The 13,645-nt window shown below is 45.3% G+C and overlaps 1 long non-coding RNA gene across 1 annotated transcript; it reads right to left on the minus strand.

Moving 5' to 3' along the window:
* Window positions 1-2,361: 2,361 nt before the first annotated feature.
* LOC147252833 (uncharacterized) lies at window positions 2,362-11,261 on the minus strand. The gene is made up of 3 exons (XR_015118477.1): window positions 11,239-11,261; window positions 2,542-2,640; window positions 2,362-2,388 (listed from the first exon to the last, which is right to left on the minus strand). It is a non-coding gene; the product is annotated as an uncharacterized LOC147252833 (long non-coding RNA).
* Between the last annotated feature and the right edge of the window lie 2,384 nt (window positions 11,262-13,645).

The raw sequence follows: 13,645 nt of genomic DNA on the forward strand, positions 1-13,645 counted from the left end.
CGTCAACCCCATTACCTCATTAAAAAAACACTTTATTAATTCCACTCTGTCTCCGCGTCAGCGTCCGGATCCAAAGAACCGGTAGGTGCTAACACGCTGGTTTTAATAAAACAATGTATTGATTGGAAATCGACATTCCTTCCATCACCCTCACGCTCCCACACCAACAGCCACGCTCATGCCCGCCGCCTGCTGCTGCCTCTCACGTCCGGGCCAAGGTGCTGGTGAACCGTTGAACTGTTGCACTGCACTGTGTTGAAATTTGATCAACCCAAAATACGAGGCGCATTGAGCAGAGCGCCGATATACGAGTGAGCGGGAAGATTCCTGTCGGGAGTTCTGAGTAAACACAACGCCCTTAACAACCCTCACAGTGGCGTTTCACCGGCTGTTTCTCTTAACGATGTCTTCGTCCCCTGTGTGTGGCACGATCATCCTCTCCAGAGCTGAAAATGACGGTGCCATGGTCACCCAAGCATGACCTTAGTGAGGATATGTGGCAGGAAACCTGATGACGGAACGGTCTCAGATCGTATATCGGCGTGTCTGGCTGATTTCTCCACATGGATGAAGGAACGCCACCTTCAACTGAATCTGTCTAAGACTGAACTTATGGTCTTTCCAGCTTGTCCATCTGTTCAGCCTCAGGTCAGTGTCCAACTTGACTCGAGCCTACTTGTGCCCACAAACTCAGCCAGAAACCTGGGTGTCATGATTGATGACCAGCTGACCTTTAAGGCTCATGTGGCCTCAGTTTCTCGGTCTTGCCGTTATGCCCTCTACAACATCAGGAAGATCAGACCCTTCCTGACCCAACAGACCACACAGCTTCTGGTTCAGGCTCTTGTCATCTCACGCATTGACCACTGCAACTCTCTTCTGGCAGGCCTCCCTGCAGGCTCATTCAAGCCTCTGCAGATGATCCAGAATGCAGCAGCACGTCTGGTCTTCAACCAGCCCAAAAGGGCACATGTCACCCCGCTGCTGGTTTCTCTTCACTGGCTTCCAGTCCAGCCAGGATCAAATTCAAGGCACTTCTCTTGGCTTACAAAACAATCACAAGAACGGCTCCAGCCTACCTGGAATCCCTGATCCAGGTCTACTCTCCTTCTCGCCCACTACGCTCTGCATGCCAAAGACGCCTGGTGCTTCCAGCCCAGCGCTGCTCCAAATCTCTAGCCAGACTCTTCTCTTCTGTTGTTCCCCAATGGTGGAACCAACTACCGAACTCTGTGCGCTCTGCTGAGTCCCTTTCTACTTTTAAGAGACAATTGAAGACTCAATTGTTCAGGGAGCACCGAGGCACTGAACCTGACTCTGCTCCTCTTTGTCCTGTGGTAGAATCAGTCAGAGGGTCCAAGACCCAGCACTTAGTGACTATGTAGCACTAACTGGGTTGTGTCATGTGGTATGTTTGTCACAACAAAAAAAAAAAAAAAAAAAAAGGGGAGGGGTGGGCGACACTTCTTCTGCCACTAGATGGCAGTACCTGTGACCAAATCACAACTGAAGCACTTTTGCGCTTCCTATGGGTTTTTCCTTAATTAGGTCTAAATTCTTGCTTGTGTTGAACGTCGCTTTGGACAAAAGCGTCTGCTAAATGAAATTGGAGAATTGTAGAAACGTTGCTGGTCCCCGGAGGAAGCTGTGTTGTGCTCCCTTCCGAAGAAGCAGTAGTTTCTCTCCTCTCTCTGGAGTTGCTGCTCTGCCGTCGTATATTTAGTACTTAACTTCAAACCACAGTGTCTTGCACCTTCGGTTGTAGCCGGAAAAAAGAAACTAACACTTGAGGCGATGTGTAAATTCAGTCTCTCATAGATGCGCAGCAGCACACTGTGTACTTGCGTGATGATGAATCCCGACGTACACAGACGCGCTAGACCTGAGCACTCGTACGGAACCCCGTTTGAAGACTTGTTCCACGGTGCCGCGCCTCCTTTGGGAGGGCGAGTGCAAACCACACGAGCTACAACTGCCCGTTTCCTGCTTGTCACCTGTTGCGTCTGTGGCTCTGACCGTTATCACAGCTCATAATGAAGATCTGCAATACGCGTCATCTCATTGGGCCCACGGTCACCTTCAACGGAGAGAAACCAGCGCGGGAATCCTCCATGGAGGCCGAGGGGCCACCAGTGTCCTTCCATAAGAAGAGATGAAGGATTTAGATTCAGACTTGTACACAATAATCGTAGTAATACTCAAAAAATTAAAAAGACAAACAAAGCAGAAGTAGGATACTAATGATCCCAACAGAGAGCCAGTCAGGCCGAACACAAGCTGAGATGAAGGAAGTTGAGAGACCAAAACACAAAATACCCTGAACTGCAAAATGAAGCGCTGCTCCACCTGGAGGGCTCTGGGAGGGGGCGTGTCCACGGTGAGTGAAACCTGATGCGAGACAGGCAGCCATCTTAGACCAGAGGATGCACACACACACACACACACACACACACCTGATTGAACCACTCTCCCTCTGAGCCCCCCCCCCCCCCCCCCCGTGTAATTTGGATGTAAATGTAATGTTTGTTACGTCAGTTTTACTTCCTGTTGCCACCGGGTGGCGTCATCTTGTCGGCGTCTTTGGGTTGCGATGCTCATCAAATATGTCAACTTTGAAAAACACAAAACATTCCGGCCATGCTGAGTCCAGTGAAGAAAAAAAAAATGAATTCAATGAAAAGAATAAAGACAACAACACATTAATGCAAGTAATTACAACAAAAAGCACAAAAGTGAAAGGACAACATGACGTCTGTTCAACCAAACTCGTGCTCGGAATCTGAAGGAGCATTTGGCACATTTCCAGAGGTGCTGCGTTTAAAACAAAGTTCACAACTGTTCACATGGGTAGTGTTACTAGATAGACTAGCTCACCATTAACCAGCCTCCCTCATTGTAACGTGTTGCTGATATCTGCTTTTTGTTGTTGTTTTTTTAACTCTTCAGAGAGGAAAAGGCACCCAGCAAGCAGCACATCTGGGGAAGTTTGGTAATAAATGCAACATTATAGGGGTAGATTATGACGGTGCCTTTGGTATTTTTATTCACTCTGAACGTTTGCTGCATCTTCTTGGACTCTCCTCAATAGAGATGTTTCCTTCGTTCCACACAGAATGTCTTATTTCCATCTGGCTTTCTGCCTCGTTAGCAGCCCTTATATGCCTCATTCATGCTGGTTCATTACCTATTTCATTCAGGGGAGACTCAGTCATATCAGACTGATTCATATGTTAATATGTTCCTGCGGCGACCCCCCACGGCTGGCAGAGACTTGACGATCTCCCTCCTCGCTTTGCACTCTGTTTGTCTTCCCTTTTCACAGCAGCCAAACTCACCGTGAAAACTGGGTTTTATCAACCCTCCCACCCAGCAGATTCTCTTGACCTATCTGCCTTTTTTCATGCAGTAGGAAAGACATTTCGGGGATAAACAATCCATTGAAATGTCACCACATTCCATGGAGTCCCAGAGAGCTGCATCCCCGAGCTGGAGGGACTGGCATGTAGACATTAAGCAGCATTTCATAACACATTATGGCGGAACAACACCATCATACAACTCCAGCTTTCACAAATGTCATTCTCAAACAGTGAGCTACGAAGCGTATCGCATTGATATTACATAGCGCGGATCACAGCCTGAATCACGAGCGGCGACAGCGAGCCTCAGACAATATTGTGCTTTGACTCAGCTGCAGAAGTTTAAATCATGATGTGAATCGCGGAGCGAGGCACAAACAAACGCACTTGACACCGACTTACAGGGAGGCCTCTGCAGAGAAATCACATTTAATGAGATCCTGACAAAGAGGCAGGAAAAAATTCAAAATTTTCCCCCCGTTTGTATTTCGAGTGTGTTGAGTGTCGTATCCAGGAGGGTCCAAGTTTGGGTTGCAAAAGAAAAGAAAAGCATCAGTCTGGGGGAAGGAGGGACTTCTTCCTCTCTTGAAATGTGCTTCGTATTAGCTCATGTTTCCTTGAACTTATAAAAGATAAAACTACGAGTACAGCATTGCAGGTGTGTGCCTCCATGATGTGTGTCACTGTGACCTTGACCTTTGACCTCCAAATGTCTTCAGGTCATCCTTGAGTCCCAGTGGGTATTTGAGCCAAAGTCCCCTCAGGAGATGAAGCGTTGATGAATAATGGATGGACGTCATGACACGACGTTGGTGGAACCACAGCTTTCACCAGCACAGAGGTATAAAATATTCATGATATTATATTCATGGAGGCACAAAAACTCCTGGAATTTTACATCTCGGCCCGCAGCCTCATCGGGATCCTCCCTCTGTATAAATAGCCACCTAATTCTCAGTCCGGGAGGTCCGGGGAAGCTGCTGGTTGTATTTGTTTCCCACTGTCGATTGGCAGAGTTCTGGTCTGTGGATGGGGAACCACTGCAGGGATGTTTTGTCATCTGTACTCATGGCAACAGAGATGGTGGATCCGGTAGTGCGAAGGACTGTTACAATCTCACAAAGACTTTCTCCTGACGGCGAGCGATGTAAAGCACGTTGACTGAATCAGGTGTGGGATCTCATGCAGGGGAAATTAGACGCCATAAAACGCCGTCACCTTCAACTTCCACCTGCGCTGGTGTTTATTTTAATGCAGGTTTCAGTCACGCACTGGAGGGAAAGCTAACGGTGCCAATAGCGTTTTCAACTTCGCCTCACAAAATGGTGAGGTTTGCCTGGTAGCAGGGTTATGCATCTGCTCACAAAGACTCGTTCCACTCTCATACCCCTTACACACCGACTCAGTGTTTAGTGGCTCGGCTCGCCTACATTGTGAAAAAGGCAACCCGTGTCGTCTCAGGTTTCACGCGACCTTCCTGTCGCATCCTGATTTTGTCACTGTGCCACCTGTCAGGCTTCGCCTGTAGCTTCTTCAGCTCCCTTCCAGACGAGCCAAAAACTCCATCTTCCTTCGCTACATTAGCACTCTGATATTTTCCAATCTGTGCCGAGTTTGTATGCTTTGCAAAAGAAACAACATTGCAATGCATCCAACAACTGTTGCTAACTAATGCTAACGTTCGACTCGACGACGTTCATGTTGACGTTTGTTTATCTCTCAGTGTTCCGGTGCTCGTTTATGTTTAATGATGATGTCAGCGCGATGACGTACGAGAGAGAAAAACAGAGGCACAAAGCCCGCACAGCAGGAGTTCAGGCCTGGGTCTTCTGGAAGCTTGAATGCACCCTACACCCAACATTTTTCTGATGATTCCATACACAACAAATCAAAATGCTTACTCCATTATGACCGTTTCAGCCCCCCTCCCCCATCAGACCTAGCTACAGCGGACACGTCCATCTTACTGCCTCGAGTCAGGGGGTCGACGTGGAGCAGGAGAAGACGTGGAGGTAACCTCCCTCTTTCCTGCACCGTCAGCCACTGATAATGCTGCTTTGCTAAGGTCTTAACTGTTAGTGGCGGGACATTCCTGTCGGCTTTGAACGTTGACCCTTTTTTTCAGTTTCTCCACCCGTCGCGTTTGGCTCATCGCACTCGACAAACATGAACGTCAGCGTTTCTCATGGTGTTATGAAGTTGATATCGTCAGCGCTGCCCCAGTCGCCATCTTCCAGCCCAGTTCACACATATGTGCTTGTTAATGAAAAAATATCCAACATTTGACCCGTTTGACTTTGGCCCCATGCAGTCCACTTCCTGCTTGCAAAGACTTCCCTGCACTTTGGTGTCGTCCTTGAAGCCGGCTGCTCCTTCCTTCACTGTCTCTGCCTCGCTGCAGCTTCTTCGCCCTGAGCCAGTGTGAGCGGTTGTGGGTTGAACCGGTTTCATCCGAGGTCACCCCGCCTTCATCGCAGGCTTCTTGTCCTCTGAGAAAATATCGGATCCTGCAAAGAGTTGCCCTGCAGTTTTGATTAGTGCTGGCTCCGCCTTCACTGCAACTCCCGCAGGGATAGAGAACAAATAAAAGTCCAGTACAACAATGAGTATCAGAGAAACACACACACCAAGACAGCGAGGAGCCAAGGAAAGATTTTTTTTTTCTCCTCTGGAAGCCTGGAGCTACAACCTTGATCGAAATGGTGACCTTAATGCACATAATTTCGAATAGCCACGTGGGCGGATTTTAAGCTGCAGGACTTATTTCCAAATGCCATGCTATAGGGTGCCAATCATACCTCCAGCCTTGAAAATCAGCTGAATTGCTATTTGTAGTGGATAATAAGCCGTCATCTCCTGGTGCTTCTCTGTTTTTTTCTTGGGCTTCGAAACAAGTCGGGCCTGCAAGAGATCTGAAACTCCGGAGAAAACTTTGTTTTACAGACTTTCCTGTATTCAAATCAGCAGGGGAAAAGGCTCAGCAGGGGACGGAGCATTATCAGCCAGCCTTAGAACACAGATAGCCGCGGCAGCTTTGACTGTCGCACCAAGTCATGTCCAAACGTAGGGAAACTTTTAACCCAATTTTCAGGGGTTGAGCAAAAGGGAAAAAATAAATTAATTTAAAAAAAAAAAATCTGGAACGGATTTGGAGTCCTTAGCTCACACCGCACAGAAGGTGCTGAAAAATGGGACAATGTACGAAGACAAAATGGATTTTTTTGCACTAATATATTCATACAAAACACAAGAGGCAATAAAAAGCAATATGCAGTGATAACACTGCGTGGAAGCTTTTGAGAGAGGGGAGGGAAAAAAGAGAGCTTTTGCAATTACACTCAAATATTACAGTCAACTCACCGCTGTTGAAACTAACACCTCTCCGTGTACTTACGGCATGTGGATTTTTGTTGTTGTTGTTGTTCTAGTATAACATGAATTAGATGAAATAGTTCTTAAGATGCTCCTCAACCCAGAGGCACACGCAACGGGAAAAAAATTGCTGATTAGATCAGAACCGGAGAGGACGACGTCCCCCAGTCTGAACCTGGAGCCTCCGTTCACCCGTCCACAGGATCAGTCTCGACCTCGTGCTGTTTTGTGGACATCCTCATGTCGTGGTTTAACTTGCTGCCTCGAACAGTTCGTCCTGTCTACGTGTTTTAGACGGTGCCGGTGATATTCAGCGGTTAATATTTACATTAATGACTCCGACAATACAGAGAGCCGACAGTACAGAGCCAACGTGTATTCCAGGGTTGCAGCCTTCAGATTCCTATTACCTCGGCTTATCTATTAAGAAAATTAGATGCCAATGCTAAATAGTTTAAGTATACAAATGACCTCATTGTGCCGTTCCTTTACAAAGCCACCGCTTCGGCTAAGACAAGATGACAAAGGAGGCTGCTCTTGAACGCTACCCAGCTTCTAAATGGCCGGCTTGGTCGAGTGCATCATGCCCATGTCAGGAAACAAACAAATAAGATGAAGTGCTCTCTCAAAGTCAGTGGAAAGGACAACCATACTGGCTCCCAACAAACCATGATAGATGAGCGTTACATGATTGTGTGGGCAGAGGAATGGAGGAGCGTTCAATTAGTACAAGGAGAAATGGCAGTTTAACGGTACGGGGAGGGAGGCTGGCAGGCATTAAGAGACGCCATTTCAGAAGGCTGACAACCTCATTCCCTTTTCCAAATTGGTCACAAATTTATGATTTTCCATAATTGTTCATGTTTTGACACCTCATATTTCTTTAAAATGAATTAGAGGAAAGTACACTTAAGGGATTTTTTTTAAAGAGAGAGTTTTGGGTGCTCCCATGTGAATAACGTACTCTAAATGCTAAAAGGCTGAATTCAGCCGCGCACGTCTCTCCCTCACCTCTCAACTTTGCTACTCGGCCTCAGGATTTGTAGCACACTGGAGGCGGCGTGCCAAGCTATTGTGAAGAGTTACACCTTCAAAAGCTCTCTGAGCCGGACTCATGAATATTAATACGCTGATTAGGTTCCCTGATTTATCAGGCTGCGACAGAAAGGAATGATGAGACTAAGGAGTGGAGGCACAAAAGTATGGTCCAGTTAATGCAGATACTCTCACGTATTAGGCTGTCCGTTAGAGGCGGCTGTTACCAGCGTAGCGGATCGACATCAATATCTGGCTTTTTAATTAATCGGCATTATAACGTCAATACAACAGAAGGATTCCCATGATAATGAGTGTTTCCTGATGGTTCGGTTCAGTTAACTTCATTGCTTGTTTGTCCGAGTCACAGTCAGAGGCAGGAAACGCAGACTAACTCACAATGCTGTAGCAGTATTTATCCCACGATAGCGACAATATCACAACGTTTATCCCACGATAGCGACAATATCACAACGTTTATCCCATGATAGCGACAATATCACAACGTTTATCCCATGATAGCGACAATATCACAACGTTTATCCCACAATAGCGACAATATCACAACGTTTATCCCACGATAGCGACAGTATCACAACGTTTATCCCACGATAACGACAATATCACAACGTTTAGTCCACGATAGCTACAATATCACAATGTTTAGCCCGAGATAGCGACACAACGACAACTACACCATCACAATGTTTAGCCCACGATAGCTACAATATCACAACATTTAGCCCACGATAGCTACAATATCACAACATTTAGCCCACGATAGCTACAATATCACAACATTTTAGCCCACGATAGCTACAATATCACAATGTTTAGCCCGAGATAGCGACACAACGACAACTACACCATCACAATGTTTAGCCCACGATAGCTACAATATCACAACATTTAGCCCACGATAGCTACAATATCACAACATTTTAGTCCACGATAGCTACAATATCACAACATTTAGCCCATGATAGCTACACTATCACAATGTTTAGCCCAAGATAGCGACACAACGACAACTACACCATCACAATCTTTAGCCCACGATAGCAACAATGTCACGTTTAGCCCACGATAGCGACACAATGACAACTACACTATCACAATATTTAGCCCACGATAGCGACAATGTCACAATGTTTAGCCCACGATAGCTACGCTTTCACAATTTTTAGCCAACAATAGCTAAAGGAAGTTTGAAGTTACGTGGCTATAAAATTGTAAAAAATAAAGCTGACTACTTTGTGGATTTCGCCTATCGCGGGTTATTTTTAGAGCGCGATTAACAAGGGACCGCTGTGTTAAACCCACAATAATGGCAATATCACAAAGCCTTTCCCATGACAATGACAAGATTTCAAAATGTAGCCCAAAATAACAATACAGTCACACTATTAAATCCACGATGAGCATAAAACCACAAGACAACAGTCGTTGCTAATCGATATTGCAAGACCTCAAAAGTGATTAAGTATTTGTTCCCTCCAATATCCACTCACAGGCCATTTTCTCAGGTGTAATCCATCAAATTAATTAGTGTTTCCTGCTCTTAGCTGTGGCCTTAATCGGTATTATTAATTACACCTGTGTTTAGCCTACAATGACATTTCAAAGTGGTTGCAGTGCAATGGGTGTTGTTACGTTACAAAAGGGGTAAATGTCGCAGCCTCTCCTTTAACCTGATATAAGTTGTAAAACCAATGGACGCTTTTCATGTTCCCGTTAATGACAGCAATGGCTTTTTAAGGTCGTCTCAGCTAATGGCTTCACTGAGATTGATAGGAATTCTATCTGTTTGCAGTTGTTATGAAGTGGCGGATCAGAAACTCTGAGAATTCCTTTTCATCTAACCACAAATAACCACATGCAGTTTATTTCATTTTTGGTCAGAGCTGTGGGAAATGGCTCAGGTCAATACATACCCCTCTCGTCTCACCTTTTGTGACATTAAAGCCAACAACAAATCATCATTATCAAAACCATGAAATGTCAGGGTCAGCAGATGGAAGTTTCCTGGTACAGGATCAATAAAATCCTCATAAGGTTGACTAAAAGTGATGCAGAGCCTCCCAAAACCTCGGTGGGAACCGCAGCACATTTATGTTCATATAGTTTTTTGTTTCCTTTTCATGAGAAATAAGATGCCGGCTTGACCTTGCAACAAGTAAACTTGGACAAGTCTGCGGCTGACGAAGACTGATTAAGCAACTGATTGCGTGGAAGTGTCAAGTGACAACGCAAAAATGGAGGGAAACACACAACGGCAGGAAGTAAAGAGGCATAAGGAAGTGATGTCTAAATCAAGACGCAGTGGGTTGGACCACCATAGGATGGGAACATACACTCCTCTAAATCAGGAACACTACAACAACCAGAATTCAAGAGTCCCGAGCCGAAAACTCCTCAACTGAGAACCAACAGTCTAAACCTAAACATAAACGACCGTGTAGCCACGATGGCGGTTTGAGACGAGAGGTGAGACATGACACGTGCCATTTTTGGTGTTAATTTCATTTAACTCATTATTTCATAAATGGAATGGAATAAATGTTCGGTTGCTAAGCCCAGGCTGTGGTTACCAAGGTAACCGTCCTCTACCTTCTTTCAGAGTAGAGATGGCCGTTAGCATTGCTGAACAAATGCTTAGCACAAGCTGGAGTTGGTTTAATGTTAAGTTCTGCTGCACAGAATTCATCAGTAAATACCAGACTTGTATTTTTGATCTTTTTATGCTTTTTAAAATGGCTGTTGCTAAGAGGTGGCGTTAGCTTGTTGATGTTGTGCGTCAATAAAATAACGTTAGCTTTGTACTTGTAGCAACAGCATTTCTGCCCAAAAATAACAAAAGTGGTTTTCAAAATGCTCCAGATTGTCTTGCTGAACTTAAGGAGTACGTTTCATCAACTTTTGCTCACCAAACAACTTAATTTTAGCATTAATTCACATCCAATGTGAAAATCACATTGGTCGTGGGAGCCCATGTCGATGCTAACTTGTATGCTAATATGTCGTCCCTGTGGCGCTCTGTGGCCCCACTCAAGGTTGTGTGTCCGTCACCTTGCATCACCAATAATTAGCACGATTTCATCTCATCGCCACGAGTTCTTAATTGACATTTGGTGGTCTTCCGGCACCGCTCATCTCCTCACGTGAATCCGCAGCTTAAGACAGATAAACGTCCATATTTAAATTCTTCTGTCCCAGGCTGTCTCTGCTGACCTTGATCAACTCCGTCAACGTCAATACTTCGCCATGTGTCACCGTGTTCTTGACAGGCTGTTCTACACACGTGGCAAAGTTAATTACAGTCGAAACGTGTTTGTGTTTTTTTTGGTTTTTTTTGTGGTGGGAATCGATAGGAAGTGAAAGACGGCGATAGCTCCAGCAGTGTTCTCTGAAGACGATGATGGATCCGTGGCTTGCGTCCGCTGAGAAAAGTAATCAATAACCTCTGGCTCACCCCGACGCGCTGCTCTCCCTCACACGCGCTCAGCTGTCGTTTTGTTCTTCATTGTCATCGGCATTCCTCCGCCGCCGTTTTGAGTGACAGGTGAGATTAAGCACCCTTTGAACTCTATCTGGTTATTGGAGCAGCAGTCTAAATTGAAGCAGTGTTATTTCATGCTGCCTTGCTGAGTCAGTGGGAAAGTGGGAGCAGGGGGTGGCACTTCTCTGAATGAATAAAGAGCTTTTCAGAGGAAAAGGTGTTGAGCCAGATCTCCAATGCATTATACAACAATAATGAGAATTGTAAAGGGGAGAGGGAAAGGGAAAATGTGATTAAAAGTGTTTGGAACAGCAGTTCTTTTTTCATTTAATCTGTTAAAATAATATGACCTGAGAAATAATTTTATCTGCTGGGGACGGGGAGGAGAGATCGATAGGAATGTTTTTTCCATTCATATTTGAACGAGGGATTATGAGGGAAATATCTATAAATTCTGAATATGAATCGGACTGATGCCACGGGAACAAGCACATCGCTTCACCCTCATATTTAGTGCCCTCCAATGTTTTAATGCAGTGACTCCTGCAGATTAGCTGATGTTGATGTTATGTTGAAAAGTCGGATTTGCTTCCAAATGTAACTGACAGCCTTTAGAAGTGTTTCTCCAATCTTTGCTCAATTTTATGGAGATTATTTGTATTTCTTTTGCAGTCAACTTTCATAAAATATTGGTATTGTACACTGCCACAAACCACAGGTAGTGGCGACAGAGTACTTTCCTAGTGGAGATAGAGCTGGAAGGTTAAGTAACAATAATGTCAGGTTATCTGTAATTGATCATTTATATTTTAGGGGACTTTTTACTTTAAAATCATCGACTTAATAAAGTAAATATTGTATTTTTACTGCACTGCATGCATCTAAACCCATCGGTCACGAGGTTCTCTGAGGAGACGGAGAGTGCGTTCGTGTTCTGTGATTTGGTTTGACATTTGTATTTATGTATTAGTTTGGGGATTTTATTCCCCTCTAACATGGTTACTTAGGTTTGATGCACAAATAGTGATCAGCCTGGTAGAGCTGGAAGCCCCCCGAGACTCCCAGAGCCCCCATCCGTCCTCCTCCTCCTCCCCTGCCCTCCTCAGGGGCTCCTCAGTGGGTCTGGTGAAGCGCCACATCCACCCGGCTACTGCCTCCTCAGAAGTCCAGAGCTTCTTGTTTGCTTGTTTTTGGAGCTGGAGTGCTCTGTGGAGGGTGGGCAATAGCGCCCTCCACAGCATGACAGTGATAATGGAGATTTGCCAGTGGAAACATTGCAGATTGTGTCACAGCTCCAAGACTCAAGAGTTAAAAAAGAGACTTTGTGGACTTTTCCTCTAAATAAAGACCTCAACAACTCCCCCCCCCCCACCCCACCTGCTGCCACACCCGCTAAAGTGCAAAGCTTCCAGACCAAACACTCCCAGTCAGCTGCAAAAACAAGGAGACGCAACAATTACAGTGTGCAGCCACAGCTGTGGGGCTGATGACTCGTTGTTGCGCTCTGTTCTAAACCCCAAACCTGATGTCATCGCGTGAACAAGACAAAAATGAGCCTGAGCTTTCTCACCTCGACACACGCCAGCTCCCCGAGGGAAGACGCGTTCACAGCCCTTACTTGAAGGAACGTAAAAATGAAAGTCATCGCAATTCTGATCACAAACAAAACCTGAATATGGAGGATGAAGCCTGAAATAAACAGTTTACCCTGAGGCCTGCGATGTCTGAGAAGCTCGACGGTGTTCTCATTCAAACACAACAACTCGCCAGCCATTTAAAGAGATTAAAGACTGATTATGATGCCTCATCCAGGCACAGTGCAGCGGCTGCTCGCTGGAGGCGAGGCATCGACCAGCTCCACTCGCCCTCTGCCTTTGCGTTCCCTCTCAGCAGTTCGATCTGTCAATTTCCTTTAACTGCTGCTTTTCAAATGTCACTTGCTGCCACAGCACAAAGTGTTACGAAACAAATGTGACCCCAAGCACTTGAATTTTCTGTCATTTTACGGACATTTCGAATCATAAAACTGCTGAAAACAGTTTCACATACATTTGAGACATCTGATCCAGCGTCACGGACAAAAGTCACATTTAGTGTTGCACATTCTACAGTCGAACCTATTTCCTCATTAACTTCTACCATCTTCTGGTCTGGATTCAGTTTTTTTCTTGTGGCATCCTCAAGAGAATCTAAAGAATAAAAACAACACAAAAACAAAACAAAAAAATCAGATGCAAAATTAGCGATGGAATATGAGAATAAAAAAAACCTGCTGTGAGAAAAACGAAGAATTGTCTGCTTACGGCTGTCAGGTACCTGCAGTGCAGAGGTGACGAATAGGAAAATGACAAGAAGTGAAAATGGCATTTGGGCGGAAAAC

This window comes from Aulostomus chinensis, chromosome 11, assembly GCF_037954235.1.
Source record: "Aulostomus chinensis isolate RoL2024-O1b breed Wild chromosome 11, RoL_Achi_v1.0, whole genome shotgun sequence".
NCBI classification, from domain to species: domain Eukaryota; kingdom Metazoa; phylum Chordata; class Actinopteri; order Syngnathiformes; family Aulostomidae; genus Aulostomus; species Aulostomus chinensis.